Source organism: Lutra lutra, chromosome 10, assembly GCF_902655055.1.
Source record: "Lutra lutra chromosome 10, mLutLut1.2, whole genome shotgun sequence".
Lineage (NCBI taxonomy): Eukaryota > Metazoa > Chordata > Mammalia > Carnivora > Mustelidae > Lutra > Lutra lutra.
This window is the reverse complement of record NC_062287.1, coordinates 102677892-102690932: the sequence shown is the minus strand read 5'-3', so window position 1 is coordinate 102690932 and position 13041 is coordinate 102677892.

The window sequence follows — 13041 nt, the reverse complement described above, 5'->3', positions numbered from 1 at the left end:
TATCAAATGTTAGAGCTGGCTAGAGGTTCCACGATGAGAGGGAATGTGTCCTAGCCTGTCCTTAAATATTAGAAACCTCTGAGAACCAAGCTGGGGGCTCAAATTTTCTTTCTTCCTTCTTTTTCTCATTTATGATGCCTGCAACAATTATAGAAAAGATTATGCTTTATATCCTTTTTCTGGACCTACTGTCTAGCTGAATCCAGATACCCAAAGATACTGTTGTGGGAAGGCATGAAAACACGAGACTCAGAATGTAAGACTTTTTAGTATAACTGATTTGCCAGAAGGAAGAGGGGAAGAGCTCTCCATACTAAGATTGTAGACAATCACAAGTCTATTTCCTTAAGACACCAAAGTAACAAACCATCACATCCATAGGTGTACAAGCTAAGGTCCCTCTCTAAGATATCAAGTGAGGAGGGATACTGTCACTAAAGTAATTATAGGGACCTCATGATACTCAGAAAGAGAAAAAGATTCCTCATGATACCAGCTGGAAAGGAAGGATTACATGTCATGCATGAGATTGAGACACTGCCTCCTGGTGTGCAGCAGGAAGAGGAATATGGATGCTGTATTCATAAGTTACCTAACTTTACAAGGCTATGTAAAAGTAATGTTAAGTTCTTCCTCAATTTTATGGAATATTTTTTCTTTCTTTTTTAAAAGATTTTATTTATTTATTTGACAGAGAGAGAGAGAGCGCACAAGTAGGCAGAGCAGCAGGCAGAGGAGAGGGAGAAGCAGGCTCTCTGCTGAGCAAGGAGCCCAATGTGGGGCACAATCCCAGGACCCTAGCTAGGATCATGACCTGAGCAGAAGGCAGATGCTTAACTGACTGAGCCACCCAGACATCCCAAAGTCTTTTTTCTTTAGCCATGACATGTAGCACTGCTTTATTAAAAAGATGGTTTCCTTATAATAGTCCCTCTGTAGATATATAATCTACAAATTTATTCCTCTGTATTAGTCATTAGGCTCTACTATGTCTTTGTGGAGATGGTCTTGCTCACCATCACTATAGAACACATTCAAAGGAGGTGGACATGATCTGGAGAGGAAAAAGAAGATTCTCCTATTGCATATGATGGTTTTTCCAATTTAAATCACAAACCACAGGGTTTTCTTTCCTCACCTTAATGCAGCTCTTCTGGCATTTATTGACATTCTTTACTTATTCTCCTTGTGAATTTTATTATTTCATTTAAGATAAACTTGAAATGGATAAAAGACCTCAACATGAGGCAGGACTCTATGAAAATCCTAGAGGAGAACATAGGCAGTAACATCTTTGACATCAGCCACAGCAACTTCTTTCAAGATATGTCTCCAAAGGCAAAGGAAACAAAAGTGACAAAAGTCAGCAAAATAAAGAGGCAACCAACGGAATGGGAGAAGATATTCACAAATGACAACTACAGACAAAGGGCTGATATCCAAGATCTATAAAGAACTACTCAAATTCAACACTCAAAAAATAGATAATCATGTCAAAAAATGGGCAGAAGACATAAACAGACACTTCTCCTAAGTAGACATACAAATGGCTAACAGACACATGAAAAAATGTTCATCATCATTAGCCATCAGCGAGATTCAAATCAAAACCATATTGAGAGACGCCAGGTGGCTCAGGTGGTTAAGCGTCTGCCTTTGGCTTAGGTCATGATCTCAGAGTTCTGGGATCAAGTCCCACCTTGGGCTCCTCGCTCGGCACGGAGCCTCCTTCTCCCTCTGCCTGCTTCTCCCCCTCCTTGTGCTCTCACTCTCTTTCTCTCTGACAAATAAAATCTTAAAAAAATCAAAACCACATTGGGATACCACCTTACACCAGTTAGAATGGCCAAAATTAACAAGACAGGAAACAAGTGTTGGAGAGGATGTGGAGAAAGGGGAACCCTCTTACACTGTTGGTGGGAATGCAAGTTGGTGCAGCCACTTTGGAAAACAGTGTGGTGATTCCTTAAGAAATTAAAAATAGAGCTACCCTATAACCCTGCAATTGCACTACTGGGTATTTACCCCAAAGATACAGATGTAGTGAAAAGAAGGGCCATCTGTACCCCAATGTTCATAGCAGCAATGGCCACATTCACCAAACTGTGGAAAGAACCAAGATGCCCTTCAACGGATGAATGGATAAAGAAGATATGGTACATATATACAATGGAATATTATGCCTCCATCAGAAAGGATGAATACCCAACTTTTGTATCAACATGGATGGGACTAGAGGAGATTATGCTGAGTGAAATAAGTCAAGCAGAGAAAGTCAATTATATGGTTTCACTTACTTGTGGAGCATAAGGAATAATACGGAGGACATTAGGAGAAGGAAAGGAAAAGTAAATTGGGGGAAATCAGAGGGGGAGAGGAACCATGAGAGACTGTGGACTCTGAGAAACAAACTGAGGGTTTTGGAAGGGAGGGGGGTGAGGGGAATGGGTGAGCCTGGTGGTGGGTACTAAGGAGGGCACATATTGCATGGAGCACTGGGTGTGGTGCATAAACAATGAATCTTGGAACACTGAAAAAAAATAAAATATAAAAGTTATTTATACATCTAGCTGGGTTTAAGACTCTTCGGCTCTATAAATATCTTATCTTTAAGTATATAGATCTTATCCTAAACATTCAAGTTAAAGGACTTTGGTAAGTGATTGAATCTTATACTGATTCATATTCTTAGGACTGTACCACATGTGAGTGTACTTAAAATGATAAGTAATTGAATTTTTTATATTTCATAAGGGCTTTTCAGGTTGTCACAAATTATGGGTGTCATTCTACTGTTCCTCTTCTTTGATTTAGAAAATGGGTCCTTAACCAAATGATGAAAGTTATTACCAGGGTACCAATAGGAGTTTTCTGTCTCCTTAGAAAATACAAGTCCACCTCATATATGCCATATTCCTGCCTCAAAGGAACTACCTGAATCTAGGCATGAGGAAACAAGAAAACAAATCCAAATTTATAAAATACCTCGCCTGTGTACAGAAATATCCATTTCATGAAAGAAAGGAAAGGCTGAGAAACTACTGAAAATTAGAGAAGTCTGAAAAACATTATGATTAAATGAATTTCATGAACCTAGAGTTGTTCCAAGATCAGAAAAAACATAGCTAAAAAAAAAAAAGTGCAGGGGGCAAAAAAATCCCTATAATTGGAACAATCGGCAAAAATGTGAATATGGGGGTGCCTGGGTGGCTCAGTGGGTTAAGCCTCTGCCTTCGGCTCGGGTCATGATCTCAGGGTCCTGGGATCGAGCCCCCATCGGGCTCTCTGTTCAGCGGGGAGCCTGTGTCCTCCTCTCTCTCTGCCTACTGCTCTACTTGTGATCTGTCTGTCAAATAAATAAATAAAATCTTTAAAAAAATGTGAATATGGATTATGTATTTGCTAATATATTATATAAACCCTAAATATCCTAGATTTTGTCATAGTATTATATAAGAAAACACCCTTGTATCTAAAGATACATTCTGAGGGGTATCTGGATGGCTCAGTTGGTTAAGTGTCTGCCTTCGGCTCAGGTCATGATCCCAGTGTCCTGGCATTGAGCACCAGGTCAAGACCCACATGAGGCTCCCTGCTTCTCCCCCTCCCTCTGCTTGTGTGTGTGCTCTCTCTCTCTCTCTGTCAAATAAATAAACATCTTTTAAAAAATAAATAAATAAAAGATACACCCTGAAACATTTAAGAGGAAAAGTTTATGAAATGTATTAGCAAAAAAATATTAAAAGTAATTATATATGTAGTTGTATGTAAAGCAAATGGTTCAAATGTTAGTAATTGGTAAATCCAGGTGAAAAATAGATAAATTTGGGGTGCCTGGGTGGCTCAGTGGGTTAAAGCCTCTGCCTTCGGCTCAGGTCAGGATCCCAGGGTTCTGGGATCGAGCCCTGCATCGGGCTATCTGCTCAGCAGGGAGCCTGCTTCCCCCCCTCTCTCTGCCTGCCTCTCTGCCTACTTGTGATTTCTGTCTGTCAAATAAATAAATTTAAAAAAAATAGATAAGTTCTAATTATATAATCTTGCAATTTTTCTGTAGGTTTGCAATTTTCTTTTTTTTCAGCTTCATTGAGGTATAATTGACAAATAAAGCTGTTAAATATTTAAAGTGTACATAATGGTGACTTGATACATATACTGTGAAAGGGTTCCTACTATCTAATTAATGAACACACCCATCACCTCACATATTTATCATATGTGTGTGTGTGTATGTGTGTGTGAACATATAAGTTCTACCCCCTCAGCAAATTTCAATTATGTAATACTGTTAACTACAGTCACTATGTTTTACATTAGTTCCTCAGACCTTACTCATCAGATAGCTGAAAGTTTGTATTCTTTTACCAATGTCTCCTTATTTCTCCCATCCCCCAGATCCTGAAAACCACTTTTCTATTCTCTGCTTCTATGAGTTTCATTTCTTCTTCCCCACCCCCCACCTGTTCTTTTAAAGATTTCCACATACAAAGGGATACAATGCAATATTTGTGTTCCTCTGTCTGGCTTATTTTGCTGGTTTCTGATTAACTTGTCCTGCATAAGGCTAGTGAGGAGAAAGAATATCCAAAATCACTATTTTGATACTGTTTTAGTAGAGCCATTTATTCTACTCTCTAGCAGCATTCTATTAATCCTTATTTGGAGTGTGTACATGGAGGGCAGAGCAAAAGAATTCAGTACTTTGTCATGTCCCAATAGCACAACTGAACATCTTGATATCCAGAAACAATACACATGCAAAAAGAAAATTATGCAATATCTGTGGAAGTTTATATAGCAGAAATGGATCAAATTTAAGGTAAATCAGGAAAAAAAATCTACAAAACTGTATCCAATTTGTGAAATTTTATCATACATAACATTCTATAAACTAGATTAAAATTATAAATATTGAATATGACTCTTTTCCTAGATTGACAAGATAAAAGAAAATTTGGCATGTTATTAACTTGTTTTGAGTTGTAGCATGCATGTGAATTATTTGTATGTATTAAGACAAGATTATTTTGGGCTACTTCAAATGTAATGTTCTATTATCTGTGAGAAGGAGTTTTATAGTTAATACCAGCCATTATTCTTATACCAAATGTGGAACTTTCATACAATTTTATTTTATTTTATTTTATTAAGATTGTATTTATTTATTTGACAGAGAGAGACACAGTGCAAGAGGGGACACAAGCAGGGGTGGTGGTGGGAGAGGGAGAAGCAGTCTCCCTGCTGAACAGGGAGCCCAATGTGGAGCTCCATCCCAGGACCCTGAGATCATGACCTGAGCTGAAGGCAGGCACTTAATGACTGAGCCACCCAGGTGCCCTTATACAATTTTACAAAGAATAACATTGCCTTCTATGCACTAATGTTTTATGCAGTTTCATAAATAAAGCTTCAAAAATGTTCAAGAGGATGACTTTACCCTTTATTGTCTCCTGTTATAAAATCCACCATTCTAAGAGTTTAGAAAGTAAGCAGAAAGAATTTTGCACTGTCATCAAATATGACAGATAATACACTTTTAAGGTAATAAATTTTTCTGTCTCCCTTAAAAAGGCATTTATTTGAGAATAGAACAGTGCCTTATTAATGTATAAATACACTAATCTACAGCTCTTTCTATGTATACTTTTTGGCATATATATTTTTCACTCCATGGTATTTTCCAAAACAACATTCTCACGTCTCAATAAAGCGAAACAACAACAAAATTCTCACATCTGTAATGAAGTAGTGTAACATAGATACAATTATCAGGAAAGACAGACACAGGGGATGTACTAATTGTAGAAAAAGACATAGAATTATCCAGGTTAATGCATTAAGCAAGAAGCAAGATGACCTAAAATTCTGTTCATCTAAGGTGGCATTTTTATGTGACATCTGTGATTTTCATCACAGCACTGGGATTTTCTGGTGACTGAAAATATAAAATAGCACAGATTCTGGTAATGTTATATAGCTGATTATTTTTCCTGAAAATGACTTTATTCTATCCAAAATTTTTGAAGGGTATTTTCACTGGATATACAATTATATGAATTTTTTTTCTGTAGCACTATTTATGATGTTGTTCCAATGCATTATAACTTGAATTATAATGATGAGAAGCCAACAACAATTCTTATCATTGCTCCTTATATGAAATACGGGGGTGTTTTGGTCTCTGATGGCTTTGTCCCCCACTTTTAATATTTATTTGCCTATTCATTTATTTCTGGTTAAAAATATGAGCTCTTCACAAATATTTAAGTGTCTATTATTGTACCTTATTGTTATCTGTAAGCACAATATTGTACAGCAGAATTCTAGAACTTTCTCATCTTGCATAACAGACATGTTATATCCATTCAACAACAGCTTATCATTTTTCTATTTTCCCAGCTCCGGTAACCACCACTCTACCTTCTGCTTCTATGAGTTTGATTATTTTAGACACCTCATGTGTGGACTCATGCAGTGTTTGTCTTTTTGTGATTGGCTTATTTTATTTACCACAATGTCTTCAAGTTTAGTCAACACAGGACTTCCTTCTCTTTTAAGGCTGAATCATATTCTGTTCTATATATATGCCACATATTCTTTATCCATTTTCTTTACCTGTCAGTGGATACTTAGGTTTCTTCCATATCTAGGCTACTGTGAATAATGCTGCAGTGAACATGGAATGCAATAGCTATTCAAAATCTTGTTTTCAATTCCTTTAACTATATACCCAGAAGTAGGACTGCTGGATTATATAGTATTTCTATTTTTAATTTTTAGAGGAACAGTTCATATGGTTTTTCATAGTATGTATGTTGTACTTACTAATATTAATGACCTAGATAGGGTCAGTCAATATTTTAGATACCCCAAGCTATTGCTAGTAGAATTAATTTACAGAATTAAGGGATACAACAATTATAAAAACCCAATTAATAGCCATACCTCCAACTGATGCTTCTAAAATGAATTTTGATCAAGAATATTCTAGGGTGCCTGGGTAGCTCAGTTGGGTTAAGCCACTGCCTTCCGCTCAGGTCATGATCTCGGGGTCCTGGGATCGAGTCCCGCATCGGGCTCTCTGCTCAGCGGGGAGCCTGCTTCCCTCTCTCTCTCTGCCTGCCTCTCTGTCTACTTGTGATCTCTCTCTCTGTCAAATAAATAAATAAATAAATAAATCTTTAAAAAAAAGGAATATTCTTGGGGCGCCTGGGTGGCTCAGTGGGTTGAGCCGCTGCCTTCGGCTCAGGTCATGATCCCAGGTCCTGGGTTCGAGCCCCACATCGGGCTTTCTGCTCAGCAGGGAGCCTGCTTCCTCCTCTCTCTCTGCCTGCCTCTCTGCTTACTTGTGATTTCTCTCTGTCAAATAAATAAATAAAATCTTTAAAAAAAAAAAAGGAATATTCTAATATGCAAAAAAGAATATTCTAATATACAGTGGAATATTACTCAGCCATAAAAAAGAAGGAAGCTTTGCTATTTGCAACAATATGGATGGAGCTAAAAAGTATTACACTAATTGAAATAAGTCAGTCAGAGAAAGACAAATATCATATAATTTTACTCATATGTGGAATTTAAGAAACAATACAAATGAACATAGGGGGAAAAAGAGACAGGCAAACTAAAAAACACACTCTGAGCTATAGAGAACCAACTGATGGTTACCAGAGGGGAGAGGGTGGGGGATGGGTTAAATAGGTGATGGGGATTAAGAAGGGGACTTGTGATGAGCACCGGGTGTCATATGTAAGTGCTGAATCACTCACATGTATATCTGAAACTAATATTACAGTTAAATAACTGGAATTTAAATATAAACTAAAAAAATTTTAATAAAAATTATCTTAAAATAACTATAAATAGGGACATGGGGATGGTTCAGTTGGTTAAGTGGCTGACTCTTGGTTTTGGCTCCAATCATGATCTCACAGGTTGTGGGATCAAACTCCAAGTCAGGCTTTGTGTTCAAGAAGTCTGCTTGACGATTATCTTCCTCTGCCCCTCCCCCAACTCATGCTCTCTCTCTCTCTTTCTTTCCAATAAACAAATAAATCTTTAAAAGAAAATAACTATAAATAAATATCTAGGATAGGGTTGCTATAACTCTACTTATGTAAATATCATTACTTGATTTAATCATATGAATCAGTTCAATCTCAAAGGACATTTCCCTTTGTGAATTTTTTTTTAGGATTTTACTAATTAACTAATGAATTTATTTAAAGAGGGCAAGAGCAGAAGGAAAGGCAGAGGGAAAGGGAGTGAGAATCTCCAGCAGACTCCATGCTGAGTGTGGAGCCCTATGCAAAGCTCTGTTCCACAACCCTGAGATATCAACGTGGGCCAAAACCAAGAGTCAGCTGCTTAACCTACTGAGCCATCCAGACGCTCCTCTCCTTGTCAATTTTCCATAATATTTTCTTTTTATAGATATTAAAAGTCAAATAACAAAGAGACTCAACATTTGAAACCATGAATAATAATTCCTGAAAAAGAAATAAGAATTTGGACATTTGGATATAGAAAAAGCTAGGGATGAAATAATAGGATATTACACCAACATTTTCAATAATGCACATTTTACAAGCAACATCTAAGTGAAGTAAATTGTTTTTGTCCTGAAAGAGGACGTAGAAATATCTTAGATGTACCTGATATGGTCTGTCATGTCAAAACCCAGAGAAAATAAACTGATAGCTCCACTAAAGTTGATCACTCTCTTGAGAAGTGTCTGACATCTTAGCACCTGTGGGACTCTGGCTTTTCTGTGCCAATCAAGGATAAAGACTTCTTGTGCTCTGGGGATCTTAGGCCATTCCAAATGTTTGACTGTCCAGTATTCTTAGTCGACTACTTCTTCTCACAAAGAATCTGAAGTGAGGGACACCTGGGTGGCTCGGTCAGTTGGGTGTCTGCCTTCAGCTCAGGTCATGATTCCAGGGTCCTGGGATTGAGCCCCATGTCCAGCTCCCTGCTTGGCAGGAGCCCACTTCTCCCTCTCCAACCTATTTCTCCCTCGCTAGCCTGCTTCTTCCCCTGCTTGTGTTCTCTCTCTCTATGTCAAAGAAATAAATAAAATCTTTTAAAAAGGATCTGAAGTGAAAAAAACCTTCCTGAGAGTATACATTATACTTGGTGGAATGGATTCTTGAAAATGGGGGATCTTACCCATAGAAGATGGACATGTTGGTTGGTTATATTATATCTATCCTTTAATTTAGCAGCCAAAATAAATAACTCAGACCATAACACACACCCCCAACTGAAAGAATCAGTTAAAACTTTACAGTCCAACTAGTTACAAGTAATTAAGTAGCTTTGGATTTTTTATTTTTTGCTATTGCCAACCCTTCATCTAGTTTCTAGATTGATACCAAAAGTAAGGCAGAACAACACATATGTAAATTAAGAAAAGATAACCTCAATTAGGCTTTTGACTGGGATTTAAAGAGCACTGGTTTCACCCTAATGATGAGGAAAAGCTGGATTAAAAACTACAAAATCATAATTTTTTGGAACTCACTAGAGAACTGAGGGCACAGGACAACCGAGTAGGCTGAAAACCAAGAGAGAAAAGAAATGACACACAGACTGTCTTACCTGTGGCAGAGCACAAGAAGAACAAGGTGGCTTCCATACCAACAGGTAAGAAATTAGTTAGAATTGTATTTAATTGCTGAAGATTGAATGTGAGTTAGTGTGACAGTAGGAAGCCCCTGGAGCTCCAGATACAAGAGTCCTATCCACCTACAGATTCTTCTCCATGGGCCTTCCCCAGGTGTTGACATGAAAGACTGGGGACAGACTGAAGATCGGAAAGTGCCTTCCTTGATTTTGCAGGGAATGTCTCTGTGGGAAAGGCATGCAATGCAACCCTTATCTGGGCTCTCTTCTCCAAAACTCTTAAACTGCTGGAAGAGCAGTAATAACGCCTTCCAACTTCAAGGCACTGTTGCTGGAGGAAAGTAAAACAAATAAAAGCCCACAACTCCTAGAGAGGGACAGGAAATTGTCCTGAGCTCAGGATCCTATTTCCACATTAGTAAATCTATGCTACCACAGGGAGAATGGTAGGAAATACTCTTCCATGCAATTTCTGCCATAAAGATGAGGCTACGGTTCCCTGCCATGAGGAGGAGGGACAGGCATGCTGGGGAAGAGCCCCTCTCAGGCATGGAGGTCCTGCTTAAGACTGGAGGCCAAATCAGGACAAGAGAGAATTTGCCCTGTTCCCACACCATCAGCCTGAAAAGTACCAAGTGACAAGCTTTTTCTCTCAGATACTAAGTACGGCCACTTCCTTCAACAAGTGTTCAAGAAATATGGGCTTCAGAAAATCTTTCTGACTTTCATGGTTTAGAACTCTCTATCTCCATCATGGGAAGGAAAATGGTTTGGGATGTTTTCAAAAGTAAGCCTGGTTTTGTCTCATCTGCTTTAACTTCCAAGGTCTCTGGCCTGTCCAACAGAAACATCTATCTTCCACTCCAAAATCAGCTCTTGTAAAGACAGAAGTGATTTGCCCTGATCCCTTTCTTCTGTGACCAATCATATGCTGGCAATCAGCTGACTGACCATATTTTGGTAACATTTTATCATGTGTTTATTTGCAGGGAGCAGGAGTTCCAGACTGAGGCAAGCTTCATCTAACATGGTGATGTGAATATGTATACACAGGAGTACAGGATAAACTCATTAGAAAAGTCAAAATGGGTTTTGTGGATTTAGTGAATTAAGTGATTCAGTAAGAGTTTTTTGAAGGAGAGGTACGCACATTTCTTCAGTAGAACAACACGGGAAATTTTTAAAAAATTTTTCTCTCTCTCATTTCATAAATATGAGCCCATGGAAAAGGACTAAACCTAGAGCACCAGAAAAGAATTATCTCCACTAACTATCTGTACATGCCTAATTCATTGTATTCAATTACTCTTTCTTTATTTAATAAAATATTTACATATGCTTATCATGTATCAGGAACTTCTTTAAGCAATTATTGTCTAAGCCATTATAATTATGTATATCTAAATGAAGAAAAGACGTAATTTCATTTCTGCTTATTTGTAGGGTTTTGAAAGCTGGAAAAAAAGCATTGTTCTTGGGCGCCTGGTGGCTCAGTTTATTAAGTGACTGCCTTCAGCTCAGATCATGATCCTGGAGTCCCAGGAACATGTTCCATATTGGGCTTCCTGCTCAGCAGGGAGTCTGCTTCTCCCTCTGACCCTCACCCCTCATCCTCTCTGTCTTTCTCTCTCTCAAATAAATAAAATCTCAAAAAAAAAAAAAAAAAGCATTGCTCCCACACTGATGATAAGAAAATGCTGGATAAACTACAAATCATATATCTTCTGGAACTCATTAAGGATCTGCAGACACAAGGCAACATACCACCCTGAATTCCAATTAAGGAAGGGCACCTCTTCAAAAAGAGAGGACACACGGACTCACTTATGGCAGAGCAGGGGAAGAACTTAATATTTCCTCAAAACCCTGAAGAGTGAGTGCCATATTTACTCCTCTTTCTAGATACAAGAACAGAAGCATGGGAAGAGGAAATAATTTGTCCTAGGACATCTAGTAGGGAAGTGGTATAGTCAGGATCTCAACCCTGTTGATTTAGCCCAATCATCCTCCCTCTGAGCAACTATGTGATGCTGCTTCTGTCATCATCGCCTGGACCTGCAACCAGCACCCAGAGAAAAACACATAGATAGAAATAATGCCACTGCTCCTGAACCTTTCTCCTTGTATTTGGCCCCAAAATGTGTGAGAAGATTTATAACTGTATTTTCATAGAACAGAGCAAGGATAATAACCACAGAGTTGAGGAAGAGCATGAAAAATTCTTGGTTACCTGATACAACAACATTTTTGTCAGCTGGGGAAACCACCCAGAGAGGTTAAGAGACTAGTTTAAGATATGCGTGGTAGAGACCCAAATCTTTTTTTTTTTAATTAAATTTTTTAAAATTTTTTATTTTTTCAGCATAACAGTATTCATTATTTTTGCACCACACCCAGTGCTCCATGCAATCCATGCCCTCTCCAATACCCACCACCTGGATCTCCCAACCTCCCACCCCCTGCCCCTTCAAAACCCTCAGATTGTTTTTCAGAGTCCATAGTCTCTCATGGTTCACCTCCCCTTCCAATTTCCCTCAACTCCCTTCTCCTCTCCAAAGAGACCCAAATCTTGACTGACTGAGTGTTAAGGCTGAAAGAGACAGAGGCTTAGGGCTCTGGGGTCTGGGGCTAGGGCACAGGGGACACTACCCTTTTGTTGTAGTCAGCTTTTGTGAGATGTGGACTCTATAGGGACCAAAACATCCACTCTGCTGAAAGGGACAGAGCAGTTTCAGTGGCCTCTGGTCTTGGAGAAAGAGTGAGGAATTATTATAATGACATCAACCTTATGAGATAAAATAGAGAATTGGTATTCTGGGAATCAAGACTCCTAGAGAGGGCAGGAAGAAATATGTGCAGACCTGTGTTCTGCTGTGTCCATGGACTGAAGGAGCTCACGAGCTTTTTCAACTTTCTCTCTCAACACTAGTCACTTCTGTCTCTGCTCCTCTGATGGGAAGGACTCTTCTTCCCATCATAATGAAACTAACCACTAACCTGGTGAACAAGGATAAAGGTGATGAGGACAAGGACCTAGAGAGTGTCAAACTTCCCTCCTTGGTTGTTTTACATAGAGGTGCTGAGACTCAAAATATGTTTTCTATGAACCATCCTTTCCTTCCTGAGAATGGTAGAACAAGTGCTAATGTTGGGGTAGCTGGCACTTTTCAGAGGGAAAAGGCTCTGGGTTTAAAATCTATCTAATTCAGCCACACCGAGCCTCAGTAACCTCCTCCATAATAATGAGACTAAGAAGTGTCCCCATTGAGGCATTGGGATGTTTAACCACAGCTTCAAAATGGGCAGGGGAGAGGGCACAGCTTATCCTTAAAAAGGAGGATCCTAACAACTTGAGTCACTCCATGCAAATATTTTCTCTTCTGCACATGTGAAAGAAAAGAGACCAGATTCTGCAAA